Raw genomic sequence first — 17,461 nt, 5'->3', positions numbered from 1 at the left:
CTTAAGTTAGGAAAATAACCATGCTAACAAAAACTGGGTTCATTGACCAAACTAGGTTATGGAAAGAGAAACTCACCCCTGTGAGGAAATCCATCAAGAAGGGCTTGGACAGATCTTCCACTTGAGAACCAGAAAATGTGAATATTACGATGATTGGCATCTGGCCCTCCTGATGCAAGCTTTCCTATAAAAAAGGAAGGCAGAAAAATTCTGGAGGGGCATCATTCACATCTTCATTCTGCTGCTTGTCACAGTCATCTTAGTAAGGTCATTCATTTTCCATTCTTTCCTGGAATATATCTGCACACCATAGCCTTATGAAAGGCGATTATTCAGTACAGCACTGAAGTGGGACAGAACAAAAAAAGTCTGGAAAATGAATGAAGGATTGAAATCCCACAAATAAGCTGTTTGGAAGTTTGAACAGGCCTTCTCCAAAAGAAAAAAAATTATTCCCTGTCATAATTGTTCTTTATTCCTTTAAGAACACTTGCCTGTGTTCCATTAAGAACACTTGCACTTTTGCTAAATTTAACTATAACTAGTTATGATTTTTTTTTTGGTGTCAAAATTGTGTGGCTGACAGTAGCGCTATTTCACATTTATGCACAGGTAACCAAGGTTTACAAATCTCACTGATATTAATTTTTGAATGGTAGAATATAAGAAAAAAAACCAAACCTGATTTCTGAAAATAAGTTTATACTGGCAATCACACAGAGAGCTATTTAGTTATATTAGTCTCATGCTTTCCTTTCATTGCAGCCTTTTCCTATTCTGGCCATCCTTTGTGATCCTTCCTTGAACAGGGTGGTTGCTCAAAGCAACATCTTACAGCAAAGACAAAAAAGGTGATGTTCAGCTCTTATGTGCTTCCACCATCCTACCACAAAATTTGCCACTACAGGATAAGTGACACTTGGAACCCTGTCTACACCCACAGGGGATGGAAAAGACTGATGCAGACACTTCATGTAACATCCCAGTAATTCTCTGTACTCTGTCACTGTATTCCAGTAGTTGTTCTTCTTGATCTCTACCTATCTCTGCAGTGTTTTGCTTAAGAGCTCTTACTGGATAAAAGTTCTGGAGTACTCAGGACAAATTAATAATTATTTCCTTTGAGAATTTTTTATCTCAGAACTTGCTTCATAGTTTGATGTATTATGGAAAATTAGTCCACAGTTTACAGAAGGAAAAAAAAAGCTAAGAAAAGAAAATATTATAGCCTTTTCAGTATTTAGAAATTAAGTAAATATCTATAATGGTACTAAAATTATTTCTCTCTTTCAAAATAGGAGAAGTTGCTCAGATCCTCTGAGGATTCTTATCAGCACTGAGATAAGTAAAGATCATTCAAGCTCCTCAGAAGCAGAAACCCTTACCCCTTCTCACTGCAACAGAAAATTAACTCTTTTCCTTCCACTCTCATCAGTGGATATTTTCCAAGGTGCTTTCATTTATCACTCTTAAACAAATTTCAGCACAAAAGAAAAGCCTCAACAGCAAGAGACAAGCACTGTCACAGATAAATTATTTCCCCCAGCTTGCCAAGCTCTTTTTCAGAAGACAGATTCCAAAACCCAGGAATCCAAGATTTTAGAGTAGTGGCATAAACACTATTACGAAGAAAATCTCCAAGTGATGGCACACAACATTAATCATATCTTTCAAATTCCTCTTAGAATTTTAAAACCTAGTCAGTGAAGAAACAAAATTACTAGAACATTGATTTCCTGAGAAACCAAGTAAAGCTGAAAATAAACCTTCAGGAGGTGTTTTATTCACCTTTTAAAAACTAGGCAATTTGATTTGTCAATCACAGAGCAACAGAATCATTTAGGTTGGAAAATACCACCAAGATAATAAAATTCAACCTTTGACCCTTCCCCACCTTGTCAACTAGACCATAGCATTAACCCCTGTGTAATTTCTTGTAAAACTCCAGGGATAATTTTAATTTCTTTATTTTCCTCTCCCTTCTTTACTAAAAGGCTTCTAAAAAGCTCCCCGTAAACCTGGACTTTTTCAGTCAGAGCAAGGTGAGTACTTAGGATGCAATCTCATAAAGCACATGGGGCGCGTACAACTGAGGTGTTGCAAGTAAATGTTATAAACGAGAGCAGGCTCCCGGTACTAAAGTGATTTCAGCATTTATTATAAGAAAAAGAAAGGCCTAAAGCATAGGGGCCTGCGGGCCGAGCAGGAGGATGCTGCAGCGCCGGCGCTGGGTCTTCCTGAGCAGTGATGTCCCCTGTTTCCCAGATGGAGCGGTACCGGTTCAGTGGGTCAGAAGTCCCCTTTTTATCCTGTTTTTTTTGTCCTTTTGGATTGGTTTCTGTTTGGATCCTTCATTTGCATGAAGGTTTAAGGGGCTTGATTGTCCCATTACAGTGCTGTCCAGGCTGGCTCGTTTCGCTTGAGGGATGGCGCACTTAGGTGTGACATGGTACGCCGAGTACCGTATTTCTTACAAATACCCTTTTAACCCCTTCTACCATAACCAAACTAACAGTATATGCTTAACAATTATCAACTATTTTAGAGAAGTTTCTAACCTATTTTTAACGGTAAACACCAAGGAGCCCAACTCAATCAAGGTGACTCGATCAGGGGACGCAGATCCGATCAGGATGCAGGTCACGGGACACCTCCATGCCCACTCCGCTCCACCGGCTCGGCCCCAGGGCTCAGCCTCCTCCCCCTCCAGGTGGCTGGGACTGACAGATCCTCAGTTCGTGGAAAGCCTCTCCGCACCTCTGGGTCTCCGGGCCCGGGCGGGGCGGGGAGCGCGGCCCCGCCTGCTGTGGGTGACGCGCCGGCTTCTCCCGGCTCCGGGCGGCGGCGGTGGGTGAGCCGTGCGGGACCGGCAGCGGGATCGGGGGGTGCCAGACCTCCGGACAAGCGGGGCCCACCGGAGCGGCCGAGCGGGGCTGAGGTACGGGCTGGGTGTGGGGCTGGGTGTGGGGCTGGGTGTGGGGTTGGGTGCGGGCCGTGCCCCGGGCTGCGGGGGACGGAGGGCGCTGCTGGGGTCGACGGTACCGGCCGCGCTTCAGGGGCGGCCCGGCAGCCAGCCCTGTGGCCCGGCAGCCAGCCCTGTGGCCCGGCTGGCCCGGGGGCGGCGCTCGGCTCCTCCCGGCCCTTTGCAGTGTGTTTTCCTCCCTGGTCTCTGGGCTCCGCCGCGGGTTACGGCGCGGTAAATGACTGCCCTTGGCAATGATTAACGCCGGGCAGCGGGAAGATTTGGTCTAAGCAACTGCTAATCTTGTTTTGGTCCGCTCCTCTTTGTTTTGCTGTAGTAAATCCATCGCCTATGGCAACTGTGATCTAAAGATCACAGGGATGTGCCAAGGCTCTGTGTGTACATATATATATACATGTTGTTATTGTTGTGTATATACATTATATAACATGCAATATACATACACAAATATATAATATATATAATAGGATGCTTTTGTATTAAATGTAGTATATTCGATGTACTATTCTGTTAGTCAGGGGACTGCCTTATCTTATTTTTAAACTCTGTGTTATCTAAGTTAAGCAGCATGAGAAATTTTTAGGTACATATGAAGACAGCCTATGAAAACACAGTATGCAGTTAAGACTAACTAATTTTATAAAGCAGAGGAAGTTCTGGTGACTGAGGGTTGCCGGGTTAGCCTTGGGTCATGTTCTGGAGCTGGGCACAGAGGCACGGGGGCAGCTGCAGTGCTTTTCCTTGAGGTGCCTGTGTTTGCTGCTCATCTCCACTTGCTGGGATCGCACCCCAAGAGACGCAGTCGCCATCGGATCAGGACAACTGGCTGGCTGTTCTCACAGCCCTTCAAGGATGTGGCAGTTCTAAGTAAATACTGCCTGATTCTGCTGGCAGTGTCCAGGGAGTAAAGGCAGGTGGAAATGTGAGCCAAGCTCTTGAGGATCAGGGTCTGGCCCAGGCGGGTGTGTTTGAGGCACCCACCTGGATGTGCCCACATCACCCGTGACCCAAGGGAAAATGTGCTGGAGTTCTCATTGCCCACTCTGCTTCTCATATTGACAGAATTAGCTCAAGTGAAGGAGAGATTTTCCTATTTGTGCTAGGGACAACTGAAACTGAAAGTAATGCAAGGCAGGGCTTTCCTGAATGACACAATACTGGACTTTCTTTAGAAAAGCAGGAAATACTAATGTTTTCTTTATGCAAATAATAATTATGCCTGGCTCAGCCTAGGGTATTATTCATGATGCTTGACTTGAAATCCAGAAACCTCTTGTTTATAATGTATATTTTGTGCTCAGTCTAAGGAGTATTTGCCTTTTAATGATTTTAACGATCTTGCATTGGTACACCATGGTTGTATTAATAGAAATACTTGTACCTTTATTATAGATTATTATAATTATCTTAAATTTTATTAGGAAAATAATTATACTTAATTTTTAAAGGGAGGGAAATATTTTGAAAATATTACTACAAAGGATTTGTGCTCTTCTACCATTGCCAAACAGCTGTGGTTTTCCACGTTTTCTGGGGAACAGCTGTTCTGGAGGTTAGGCAGCCCTGGTGTAGCTGCTTGAGCTAATTCTGTGATCCCTGCATGCCCACAGCAGTGACGTGCTTTTAGCATAGGTGCAGTGTACAGGTTGCACATGAGAGATGTTTTGCTGTGCTGAGGCTCCGAGTGTCCTGAGATTTCCCTTCGCAAGCACTAATCCACACTGAGCAAAGACTACTGAGGATTTGGGTGAAATTGGGCAATTCTCAGGTGTAAGAACAAGTGGAGCATTGAATCAAACCATCAGTTGGCAAAGTGGCGTGACCTTTGGTGGATTGTCACCATTGAGCCAGCACTGGTGGCATGACTGATGCAAGGCAGTTCAGTGCTACCACTCAAAAGATGAGGAGCAGCACATGATGAGGGTGAAGGCTCTGTTCACAGAAATTTTAGATCCATTGTGCTGCTGCGGCACATGGATTTCTTACAGAATAGCTTTTTCCAGCCAGACACAGGCCATGGCAGTCATCAGTTTGCGCATACCTAGCTAAGAAACCCTAGAGCACCTGTCCTTGGTGCTTCCCTCCTTCCTTCCCTCCTTCCTTCCCCTGGCAGCCTGCCAGAGCCTCGTTTCCTTCCTTCCTTCCTTCCTTCCCCTGGCAGCCTATTGCCCCTGCCACAGAGCAGCGTTGCCTTTGGCCTGCTGGGCTGAACCTGCAGATCAGGCACGTCCTTCCCCTCCACCCTCCCTTCTCCTGGGGAGTGAGAGATGCTGTCAAGGGTACCAATGCAGAAGTTGGGGCCTTTCTGACCATAAAAGGATGAATCAATCTTGTGGCCTCTTTTTAGTCAGTTTTTGCTCAGTGTGTTTCCTAATGGCCATCATTTGAGGCAACTGCAACCTTCTCTGCTTTTATCATGCAATTTTGTAACTTCTGCATGTGAAAGAAGGAAGCACTCCTCTGGTACGTTGATTTTAAAATTAAAACAAAACCAAACAAAAATAATTAAAAAAAAAACTCCAAAAGAACAAAACCCACACTGTGATAAATCACAAAACAAAAAGCTTGTGAACATTTACTCAGGAGGACTGCTGGGGCTCTTTCTTTCTTCCTGGAAGTAGGTAGGCAGTATGAGACAGGTGACAACTTGGTGTATCATATCTCTGCAATGTGTCACATGGATCTTATTTCCATGTGTGTGGTGTGTAGTATGCATAAGGTTTTGGCTTTTGTAAACAGAGGAATATAAGAGATCTCAATAATTTAGGGTATTGTGGTTTTTCTTTCTTCTCTTTAAACATTTTGCATATTTCTATTATCTAAAAAACCCAAACCCTCAGCAACTTTTTTGTTCTTCTGATAATAACACAAAGAGAAAAACACAGCTATGTGTTCTACAGGAATTTCCCAACTTCTTGGCAAGATAAGTTTTGGAAAAGAGAAGCAAATCATTCTTCATGTCTACAGGGAGCTACATACACAAGTTTGCTGCGTAGTGTTTGGCTCTGTATCTTTGTATCATTGCTTGCTAAATCTCTGCACAGAAATTAAGAATAGAAACACCTTTTGTAAGCATTCTTCTTCCCCAGCTTGGAGGGGGAAAAAAAGAAAAGAAACCCAGAAGAATCCTTGATTAGTATGTTTACAAAACATTCATGTTTTGTATATAGACATTGAAAGACAGGAAGGCAAAAATAAAAAGCTTGTCATGCCACTTCATTGGTGGCTGCAGGTGTGACCTCTCCACCCACAGAAAGCAGACTGCCATCACGATTTCCTTGTTGGCAGAAGCTCCAACTGAATTGCTGAGAGCTTGGGCAGCAGCTCTCTGTGCTGTTAAGATCAAGCATCTGTGGGAGGGAAGGAAGAAGCAGAGAGACTGCAAAGGCAGCTTGGAGCTGAAACCACTTGCAGCAGCCGTGGCACAGACAAGCCATCCTGGTGGGAGATGTTGCAGAAGGAGCAGGGTCTCCTGAGGAATCCATCTACGCTGCACATTGCACCAGTGCTGCCTGTGCAGCATCCAGAGGTTTGAGCACGGGTCAGTGGCCTGGTGTGTGTGACTGATGCCTTTCAAGGTGACTGTCCAGAGGGATCTAAAACACTTCTGTGAGACTGGCACATGATCTATAGTAGATCCACCCTCTTCTTGAGCAGCAGCTGAAAATTAACTAGGACACCTTATGAGCATTCACAAAGACACGAACATCTAAGTTTAGCTGTCTGAAACCTGCTTGTCCAGATTTCTGTAGACCAGGCAGAGCAGTGGGAGTTCTAATGGAGCATAATCCAATGATGAAATCACAAATGGTTCTGCAATTCCCGCAGTGTTCCTCCAGGGATCCTCTTTCAACTTGGAGAAATTCAAACCAGTATTTTTCTTCTCGAGGCCTAATTAGTGAAATGTCTTCGCAGAATCCTTAAATATCCTCAGGGCTCCTGGTTTCAGTTTCCTTTCTGATTTTGTTGGGCCTGTTCTCCACAGAGAAAGGAGCCCACACCGTCTGCCAGCCTTTGTGCTGGCCCTTGACTTGCTCCCTGGTGCACTTTACCTTCAGTACTTAGGGGACAGATGTAACTAACATACATATTGCATTCTTGCTTGTTTTCTGCTATTTTGCTGAAAGTCTGCAGTTAAACAGGGTATGTCTCTGGACTGATACTGTGCAGGTGTTGCTCAAGGTGTCTGCAGTATGCCAGCACTGCACCTTGTCCCGCTGGCACCTCAGCATGACTTATGTCAAACTGTCTCCCAGTACGGCAGGTGAATTCATCAATAGATATGAACCTTGAAAAAATTGTTACAAAAAGCATCACCCTGTGGGCTTGGCCTGAAAGGAAGTACTTGAAGGATTGGAGGGAGTTTCTCTTTGCTCCAGCATTTTTGTGTGCCTGGTGTTACAGACTGTCACAGAGCTGAGGCAGGATGCACACCAGCAAGTTCCATTTGTTTGAGAACAGGTAAACCAGCAATTATTTCATTATGGATCTTCTCTCTTGTGTGTGGAAAGAGGAAGCAATTTACCCTCCATGCCTGCTTTTTTGTGGTGTGAAGGAATTCCTGTTTCCTGATATTGAATGGATTTGAGGCTTAAGAAAATTACTTCTTCCTTTCCCTTTCTTTTCTACCAAAGATGTCTAGGAAGATGCACTCACTTATAGCTAAAACTATGTTTGGAAGCCAAATGTTCTACTCCTGTAATAAAGCATCTATTTTACTGTAGAATTGACAAAGAGTAATTTACACTGACCTTTGTTTGTGTGCTGCCCACGCATCCTTCAAGTTCCTGCTCCTCCTTTCCCTCGGGGAGGCCCTAGCTGCTCACCTGCCTTGCTTCTTGTGCAAGACAGCAGTCACCAGGTTATAAGTTTTGCCTTCTATTAGTCTCATTGTTTTAATTGTGTAATGGTGATGTGTGGTTTTAAATTAGTCATAACTTCGGCTTCTGTTTTAATGAGATCTTCAGTTGTCTTCCCAGAGGGGAAGGCTTTGTTTTCTCAACAGCAGTGTGTCTTTTCCCAGAAGAAATGAATTTCCACTAATGACATATGAAAAGGTGAGGTGGCAGTGGAGGTGTTGGGGAGTGATTATGGGGAGAATGGACATATCTGCAAGTCTCAGGCACTGAAGAACATCTTGATAATGCCAGAGCCTATGACGTGCCAGGCATTCGTGTATAAATAGTCACGTTGGCACATAGTGTCATTGCAGTCGTGCTTTGGGAACAGCTGAGTCTAACAGCCTTGTCTGTCATGCACAGCCCAAAGACAACCTCACATGTCTTCAGACATGTGAAATAATAGGAGTGGTGTTTAATGGCTGAGACACGAGTTGTTGTGCTCCCCAAGGATTTCAGACTGTGTGGCATTTGTTAGATCTGTCTGGCCACTGGTTGCAGGTATGACTGGAGTTGGGGAGGCAGGAAGGCAATGACTAATTCCAGATGAGAGAAAGCCCCTTCTCTGCCCCTCTCTGGGTGGATGAAGATGAATGACAGAATCTGCCCACTTTGGAAGATCTGTTTGATATGCTGGCTAGGAAAAAGATGTCAACAGTAGGTATGTAATCCAGTGCTAAACCTTAGAGTAGAAATGCAAGATCCTCTCCCAGCTGAGGTCTTTCTTTTTTTTTTTTTTTTGGTGAGTTTTCCACAGCTGAATTACAGGGGTTTAATGCAAACCATGGCAGGTTGGTGTTAATAGTCCAGGTCAGCTTGCAAAGAAAGCATCTTGATTTTCTCAGGAAAACTATCCATCAGTATTTGCACCAAACCTCATAACTAATGCAAGATAACCCTCAAGATAATTTGAAGTCCTATGGGCTGTCTTTAAGAAAACATAAGGCAAACTTTGGCTTCAGTCAGACTGGGAAAATAATATCCTGTGCTATGGCATATGTGCATAAGCAATGATTTTCTATCAAAAAAAGATTCTTTCTTTTTCTCCAGGGTTTCCAGAGTCACAGATCATTTGGACCAAGGCAACTTGTACACTTTAAATATCTTTTCTTTGAGTAAACCTATTGGTTTGCTTGAAAAAATAAGGCTTTGGGACTTAACAGCATATGAACAACACTGTGTAAACACTAGTTGACACTCCAGAATTATTTTGGCTGCCTGAGGATCACTAGAGCTTCATTCAAACCTTGGGTGGTAACTGACTTGTCCTAGACCATCTGAAATAGAAGTTTGTTAGCAGTATGGAAAAATCATGTGGGTTCATGTGTATGATCTCCTTTTCACTTGATATCTGGCAAAGCTTAATTCTAAGGAGTGCTGCCTTTTCTCTGTAGGCTTGGCTAAGTTAGATAACTTTCCAGACTCAAATAGCTTTATTCTCTCTTTAATGTAGATGAAACTCTCGATTTCAGCAGTCATTTAATAACTAGCTTTTATAATTACGAAAGTTGCATTTTTTTAGTCCAGATGGCTAAAACATCTAACCTGTTCTCCTGATAGAACAATAATACAGACCCTGTCAAGGATCCTACTATCTTTACAGAGTGTTTTCTGAGTGTGCAAAACACTTGCTGTGCATAATATAGATAGTGCCGGATTTGAAACTGACCTCTAAAGGTGAGTTTCAAACCTCAGTAATAGTTGTTTACATCTCCGGTGGCACTGAGTGACCTAATTGTGTAATTTCTGCAGAAAAGTTAGGCAGTGAGGTGTAGGCTGGATACCTGCAGTGGGGTTTTCCTCTGTGGGCTTCCAGCTGCAGGGGTGTGTGGTAGCTGGTGCCTTCTGCACCATTCATCATGTGTGGATTTCATTCATGGAGGTGCTGTGATTGTGGTTTTGTTCTCAGATCTGTGTGTAGCCCCAGGCCAGAAAGCCATTGTTCCTGCAGCATCGCTGTGCTTCTACAGACCAGTAGAGCTGGAGAGGATCTCCTGATGGTTACCAGATCCTTCCAGCCATGTGATGGACATTTGGTATGGGTTTAACTGTAGGACCACAAAGAAGTACTTCTAATACATCCATTCATCATGTGTGGATTTCAACTGGTTTAGTTAAAGGTATGATTATATTAATTGATACTTGTTCTAAGACTGGAATATATTTTTTTGGCCTGAAGTAAATATATTTAAGTGAACTTGGAATAAATGTTATTTAACACAAACCAGTTTCCTCTGGATCTACTGTTTGCCATGCAGATCTGTGCATTTACCTTTGCCATACATGTAGGCTTGCCATACAGATCTGTGCATTCTGCTGAGTTTGGCAGCACCTGCTCTGTGAGTGAGAAATCTTTCTCCTACTGAAGGCAGAAGTTATTGTTCAGACTACTTAGTGGTCTACTTGAAATCATTGTTGGAAAAATATCACATGGGTTTGGGCACTGTGAAAGCAAGGTGTGAGCCTTACTTGTCCCGCAAGTACTATTTTCTGTGTTTACTTCTTTTATTACTTTATCTTGAACAGTATTTGTTCCAGGCTGACCAGCAACTTCTTTGACTTGGCTGTGATGGCAGAGCAGCCAAGTGCTGTTTTTCTTCTCTCCCTCCCATTTTTGTGTATTTGCTATGTCTCCTGCTGTTCTCTCACAACTTCATAAAGAAGTTTGCCATATCACAGGTGAGCCTCTTGTGCCGGGAGCTGGCCAAAAGCTGCTATCATTCTTATAAAGTCAGGGTGCAGCACTGGGGTGAAAGCAATAAAAATCACATCTTAATGTTCAGTAGGCACAAAATAAATCAGAAGTAGAAAATCCAGGTATATGGGTGAATCACTGATTTTCAGCTTGCTTTTCTTACTGGTCAGTCTCATGACAAGTTTCTCCTGCCAAATGCAATTTGTTTCTCAGAATTGTCTGCTTTAGTAATAAGTAGCACTGTTTAGAAACTCTTTGGTTCCAAAACACTGTTTGCATGCTGCTGGCACAGTCTAGCTTCTAGAAAGGTTACAAAGCCTGTTGAACAAGTGAGCTGCCCAGTCAAACTCACTGTCTATACATTCTTTAATGGTTAATTTGATGGTTGATAGACCCAGCCCACAGTGCAGTGCAATATGTGGCTGATGCTACACAAATGTGACAACAGTAAGATTTTATGTCAGTGATGGGCCGTCTGATGCATTCTTCAGGGGAAAAGAGCCTGAAGAGTGAATTGCCATTGTGTGGAAGACTGGATGTCTGATCCAGCTGCGCTGTTTTAATGGTGTGCCATGGGCTTGGTCAACTCAAAAGACACAAGAGACACAACAGTTTGAAGGGAGTTGATCAGAATGCTGATCAGAATGCATGTGGGCACACTGTATTGACTGCAGTATTTCCTGTCTTACCCACTGTTTTGAGCTGCAGTTATACAGACTATTTAGGATCAACATGCCTCAGGATGTTACTGCTTAGCTGTTCATTTAATTTTTTACTATATCTGTGCTGGGTCTTTCCCAGCCATCTCTGCAGACCCATGTCATGAGACAGACTTCTAATTCTGTGGTTTCAGCCAAAACTGTAACTTTTGCTTTGCTTTCCTCTCTGGGCACAAGACCAAACACTAACACTTCCTGGATGCAGGTAACAGGATCACAAAAATAGATGCTTTGATAGCATAAGGAAATCCACAGCAGGAAAAAAGCCAAGCTACAACATGGAGTGCTAAGTAATAGCAATTCAAGCAGCAGACAAATATAGTATCATAAATTAAAAGATTTTGAAATAAGCAAAAAATTAGAAATTTCTGGCACATGAGATTCAAAGTGTTCCAGCGGGTAAGTCAGGAAGGAAAGGATCAGGTGATGGCAGCCTCTGCATCTGAGACACAGAGAAGGAAATGTAGTGATAAGACTGCATAGTATTTGCTGACTTTTGCTCTGCTTACTCAGCAGCAAAGATATATCTTCCATCAGCCTTTCTTTTCCTGTGATAAGTAAAAATTAATTATTACAGAGGTACCTTGAGAAAAATACTATTTTAAGGCAACTTAATTTTATTTAATGCAATGAAATACTTAATTCCTGAGAAAGAAGTGATTCTGAAAGAAAGACATACACATTCTCTGAACCTTCCTTCAGAAGCAGCATTTAATATTTTTCTTAGGAATTTAATCTGTGTTCTGAAATGTTGAGACATTAGTCTCTCTTTGCAACCCCCACCTTGTTGGTTTCTAAAACTAACAGCTGTCTGATGTGTTGTTTATAATTTGCATCATGTAAAAAATACTTAAGAGTGGCTTATCTGTCTGTCTTGGTGTACATCATAAGATCTGTGTGTGGTTTGAGTTCACAGTGTGTATCTCCTCACTCATCACTTCTGCAGCTGAACAAAACTGTCACTTGCAAAATGCACAGTGCTATTCAGCAGGTGGTTTAGCCTGGAAATTACTTGTTTCTTTCCCTTCTCAGAGGCAGTTTCAGCAGTGTGCCTGCTCTGTGTAAGTATCAGTAAGAAGCCTAGTGCCTGGCCAGTGTTTTCCATGTTGAGTACAGATGAAAAGATGGTTGAACTTGCTGGCTTGCCAAGGTTGCTGTTTCTTCTGAAATTGATTTCTTCTAGTTCAAGGAATCTCAAAAGCTCCCCGGAGCAAGCACACTTCCTGAAGGTCACCAATACTACTTTCAAAGATTGCCTTATCTCTTTCTTCTAGTTCAAGGAATCTCAAAAGCTCCCTGGAGCAAGCACACTTCCTGAAACTTTACCTTGAAGGTCACCAATACTACTTTCAAAGACTGCCGTATCTCTCTGTCAGCCTTCTGAAAATGTCCTAGCAACAAAACCTGTGATTATGTATGGCACAAAAATAATTTTGCGTAGTTTAATCTACTTCTTACACACCATAGGAACTGGAAATAATAGCAAAGGCAGGCTCACATGGCAGACCAGCTTGACAGGCTGCCTGGAAAACACAGGAGCTGGAGCTGCAGGAAAGTTCTGAGTGGTCCCCTAGTTGTCTGCAGAAGCAGTGGCAAGCATTAGCCCTGAGGAATAAATAATTACCATGACCATCTGTGGCATGTACTGTTCTTTCAGTGACTTGACCCACAATTACTCTTCTGTACTTGTTACCTAAAACCCCAAGATGCCAGTGTTAGCCTTACCAGTAGCTTCTATTAAGAGAAAACCAAAGTAATAGTTCCTCTGAGACCAGCAACCCACTGAAAGTGCAGAATATCCGTGAAGTCCTTTGGTGGTGTCTGTGTCTGCAATTTGAGCCTGAAAAACAAAAAAAAACCCAAACAAAATCCCTTTTCCCCCCCAGAAACCAAACCAACCCATCAACAACAAAAAGAGGAGAATGGGGAAACATCTGAACAGCTTTCTCCTACTCTGAACAGATTTCTTAGTACTTCTTCCTTGTTTGTCTTTAGGCTTTTAGAGGTTTCAGAAAGGCATGGCTCATAAGTCATGCTGCTGTCCAGCAATATGGTATTAACTTGAAGCAATTGAAAGCATGGTATAATACCACTGTAATTGGAAATCTGTGACCCACACCTGACACTGTAATCCTTGTGATGTATTTATTTTGGAAGGAAGAGGGAAATTAGTGTTTTTCATTAACTCTTTGATTCTCAGTTCCTCTGAAACAAAAGAAAATGTCTTATATATTGTCTTTTTTAATGATAGAGATTAATCCTTCTAGTAAAATCCATCTTAATAACCAGGAAGATTGCAGGACAAGAGAATGTCTGACTGGGGAGAAATGATAATGTAGTGGTTAAGGAGAAGCTGTCTTATACCTCATGGCCATAAAAAAGTGTTTAGAAACCAAATGGAGTGAAATTCCATAGGAAGGAGTAGTTAACTAAGCATCTTGGCAACAGTGCCTGGGAATTTCAAGTGCAGCCACAAGGGCATGATATTTGGCAGTGCCTTTCTACATTGCATTGTGGTGGAAAGGAAGGTGTGTGAATTCTGTCAGGGTTTGGAAAGCTCTCGTTCTTTTAAAAGCAGTTTAGACAGTGCGCTTGTTTTTTTCTCAGCAGTGAAGTGATTGTGCTCCTACTGTGATACAACGCTGATGATCCCTTGATCCTGGGAAATGAGAAGGCTTTGCTCAAGGGGTACTTTGTTTTGTTGACTTCACTAAGCAGGCTGCAGACCCCTGACTGTTGTGTAGAGTTTTGATGAAAATGCTCGTGTCTTTCATACTCTTTTCACTTCTGACCAACAGGTCCTTATATTTTTATATCCTCAGTAATTTGCGAGGGCGAAGCAAATAATGATCAGGATAGATGAAAGGAGGAAATGTGCTCTGTGACCTGCACAGTCTGGAGTTTCAGTCCTCGCCATCTGGTTCGGGGACAGTGAGGAACAGAAGTGAACTCATGGGTCTGATCAGTACAGTTGGGTTGACCCCAGGTTTGAGAGGAACAGGTGAAGTAGAAGGCATTTGCTTATGCTGAGTTTGAGTTATTCTGGATCAACTGAAAGTCCCTGCTTGAGGGAACAGCATTTGAATAAGGTTTTTCCCATCAACAAGAACAGTAGTTCTGTGATAGCCATGTATCCAATTGCTGTAAATGCCAGGCTGTGTTAGGATGTGGTCAGTTCGGCAACAGAAAATGGTGTGGTTTTATAGGTTTAGGGGTTTTTTGAGCTTTCCAGAACATCTTTTAATTATTCTTCCTGTTCCTCCTGGTTCCACCATCACCCCTGCACGTGTAATTTCCTTACAAATCCAGACAGATCACTTGCCTTTCAGGAACATAGTGTGGCCAGGCGCACATGGGCATGTTCTTTGACAGTGAACTCCACATATGGATGCAGCTGAACTTTCTACAGGCTGTAAATGAAAATTATTATGAGTCTTAAGGTGAGCAAAGCCCAAAACGCAGGAAAGACTTGTAAACATTTGAGATTCAATTTTCTCTCTTTCTTGGTCATATTGAAGCCTTGAATTAAAGTTTCATTTGGTACTGATAGTGGGAACAACCTTGAAAGCACAGCTGAGGACTTTGCTTATGACTGGATAGTACTTTCAATCATCACCAAGGTCTAAAACTAAATCACACTTCCCCATTAAAGCCTGAAGGTGGTCATTTAGCTATATGATTAGAAATAACCAAAGATGGATGGATGGATGGATGGATGAGCTGACTACCAGCATTTATCCTTGAGAGGAAACACTGACCGCATGGAATGCCTGAGCACTCCCAGAGCAGGTAAGGATATTGCATAGGCCACTGCCCAGTAATGAATGAAATAGTAAAATTTCAGTGCAGCTAAATACATCTACTGGTGAGACAGCCAGGAGGGCTTGCATTTGTTCATGCTGTTCTTGGAGCAAGTTGATGTGGTTTTTGTCTGCACTACTGCTTGAGTTTTCATCTTTCAGTATGAAAATGCTGGGGAGAATTCACTTCCTCCTTTAGGAGCAGTCCATCTACATGATAAAAGGGTATATCCTCAGTAATGTTAGATTATCTGTTTTAATTTAGATTTTAAAATAGAAACTAATCTCTAAAATATGAAATAATAGGTAAATAATATCAAGTATTATATTTTATCCTTAAGAAGAGCACTGCAGTTTATATGTTTTCTCTAAGAAAAGTACTGCAGTACATGTGTTTTTTCCTCCCTCTTCTTCCTGGTTCTTTTTCAGGCACGGGAAGTATGGCAATTCATCCTACGTAATCTTTTTGCTTTTGAGTGGCTGTTGTTAGCAGTTGTGGAGCTGTTCCCTGGCAGTTTTGTTGGTTATGCAATTAAGAACCATAAAAAATATGTACTGCAAGGAGCAGTTGATATAGTATATGAAACTAATAAAAGAAAAAAGAAGTCTTCAGACTGATAATGGATCAGAAGGAGAACAAAAACGTAATCAAAGCAGTGTGGGGGGGTTTCCCAGTCTCAACAGAGAGTGTTTTATCAAAACTACAGACTGACCACTGGCTTTTTTGATTCCGTTTCCCAGCACTTGTTCATTTCCCTGTCAGAGGAAATTTTGCTTAGACTAAAAAGACCAAAAGCCTTCTGTTTGTCTTCTGGTGGCTGTTTTTCTCCATCACTGGTATTTTGGGTAGTTTTTTCTCAAGATACAAAGATAACTTCTTAAGCAGAAATTTCACTAGCTTCACTGTGCGTTCTGCTTCACTGGCTTCTCTATGTGTTACAGACGCCCCCAAATATATATCTTGCTACCAGACAGAATATTGCATTCAGTGCATATAGTGGCTGCAGCATGACTGGGCAATCTCACTGAAATCAGTAAAAAAAAGGCAGCTTTAGGGGGCTTGTGTTTCCATTATTGATTTTTTCTTTTTTTTCCAAATTACTTGATGATAAATGGATGTATTTTAAATATTTTAGGAAGCTTTTTGGTGTTGAAATATTAATTTTTTGCCATTAAATATTTAAAATTTCTGGTTAGTTGGAATTTAAGGTGTTCTTGCTAACCTGCACCAACACATAACTCAGTCATTAGAAAAACAGATGACAAAATGAAACATGCTATTTCAACCTTGTCATTCGCTAACAGTGTTAGGAATGAGATATTTTGGGCTTGCATATTTTCTCACTTAAATCAGCTTAGAGGCAGGAGAGAAACGCACTGCAGAATGTGATGGAATAAAGATACATAACTGGAAAAATAAAATTTAATTGCCATTTTGAAAAAATGCCACAGCACGTTCAACCAGATCAGAAAGGGGCAGGGGGAAGTTACCTCAAGCTATATAGATTTACAGCTATACTCAGTGGGGAGAGATAGCAGAAAGAATCTTCTTCAAACAGACCAAGCCCAACATAGTTGTTTTTTCAGTCTGTACTCAGCACATGTGAGGCTGCACCTGGAGTCCTGTGTCCAGTTCTGTGTCCCTCACTTGTGAAGGACATTGAGGTGCTGGAGCCAGCCCAGAGAAGGGCAGTGGAGCTGGGAAGGGTCTGGAGACTGAGTCCTGTGAGGGGCAGCTCAGGGAGCTGGGGGTGTTCAGCCTGGAGAAGAGGAGGCTCAGGGCAGGCCTTATTGCTCTCTACAAAAGCCTGAAAGGAGGCTGTAGCTGCCTGGGGATCAGCCTGTTCTCCAGGCAACCAGTGACAGTGGATGGGGACATGGACTCAAGCTGTGCCAAGGGCGATTCTGGTCGGATCTCAGGAAGAATTTCTTTACAGAAAGGGCTGTTAAGCATTGGAATAGACTGGCCAGGGTGATGGTAGAGACACCATGGAGGTGTTCAGGAAACAGCTATATGTGGGCTTTAGTGCCATGGTCTAGTGGGCAAGGTGCTGGTCAGTCAAAGGTTGGACTTGCTGATCTTGGAGACAGCTTAAATGATTATGCAATTCCATTAAAGATCTGTGATGTGTTTTTCTGCTCTCCTGTGAAGTAAAAAGCCAATTGTCTCCCTAAAAGGTAAGTTTCTAATACACTTTTTCATTAGCAGCAGTTAGCACCAGTGAGCCAAATTTTTACCCCCACCTTGCACAGATGCTTGACACTGCTGAGCCTGTGCAGCAAGTGTTTGAGTGCTCTTCTATAACTTCAGCTTGAAACATACATGCTAGTTAAGCATATATAAATAGAGGGTTTTTATAAAAAAG

General features: G+C 42.4%; 1 protein-coding gene across 2 annotated transcripts in view; it reads left to right on the top strand.

Annotated features, from left to right (window-relative positions):
* The first annotated feature begins 2,804 nt into the window (after positions 1-2,804).
* SNX10 (sorting nexin 10) overlaps positions 2,805-17,461 on the top strand; it is a 36,755-nt gene continuing 22,098 nt past the window's right edge. The window contains exons 1-2 of one of the 2 annotated variants that reach the window (XM_039712513.1): positions 2,805-2,938; positions 9,791-10,001. The gene's annotated coding sequence lies outside the window, so the exon portion shown is untranslated. The remainder of the gene's footprint in view (positions 2,939-9,790; positions 10,002-17,461) is intronic. The other variant, XM_039712506.1, reaches the window with a different exon arrangement.

The sequence above is a fragment of the Passer montanus genome, unplaced genomic scaffold (assembly GCF_014805655.1).
Source record: "Passer montanus isolate IOZ18808 unplaced genomic scaffold, ASM1480565v1 scaffold10, whole genome shotgun sequence".
Classification (NCBI taxonomy): Eukaryota; Metazoa; Chordata; class Aves; order Passeriformes; family Passeridae; genus Passer; species Passer montanus.
The sequence above is the reverse complement of the archived record's forward strand: the minus strand, read 5'-3'. Positions and strand labels throughout refer to the sequence as shown.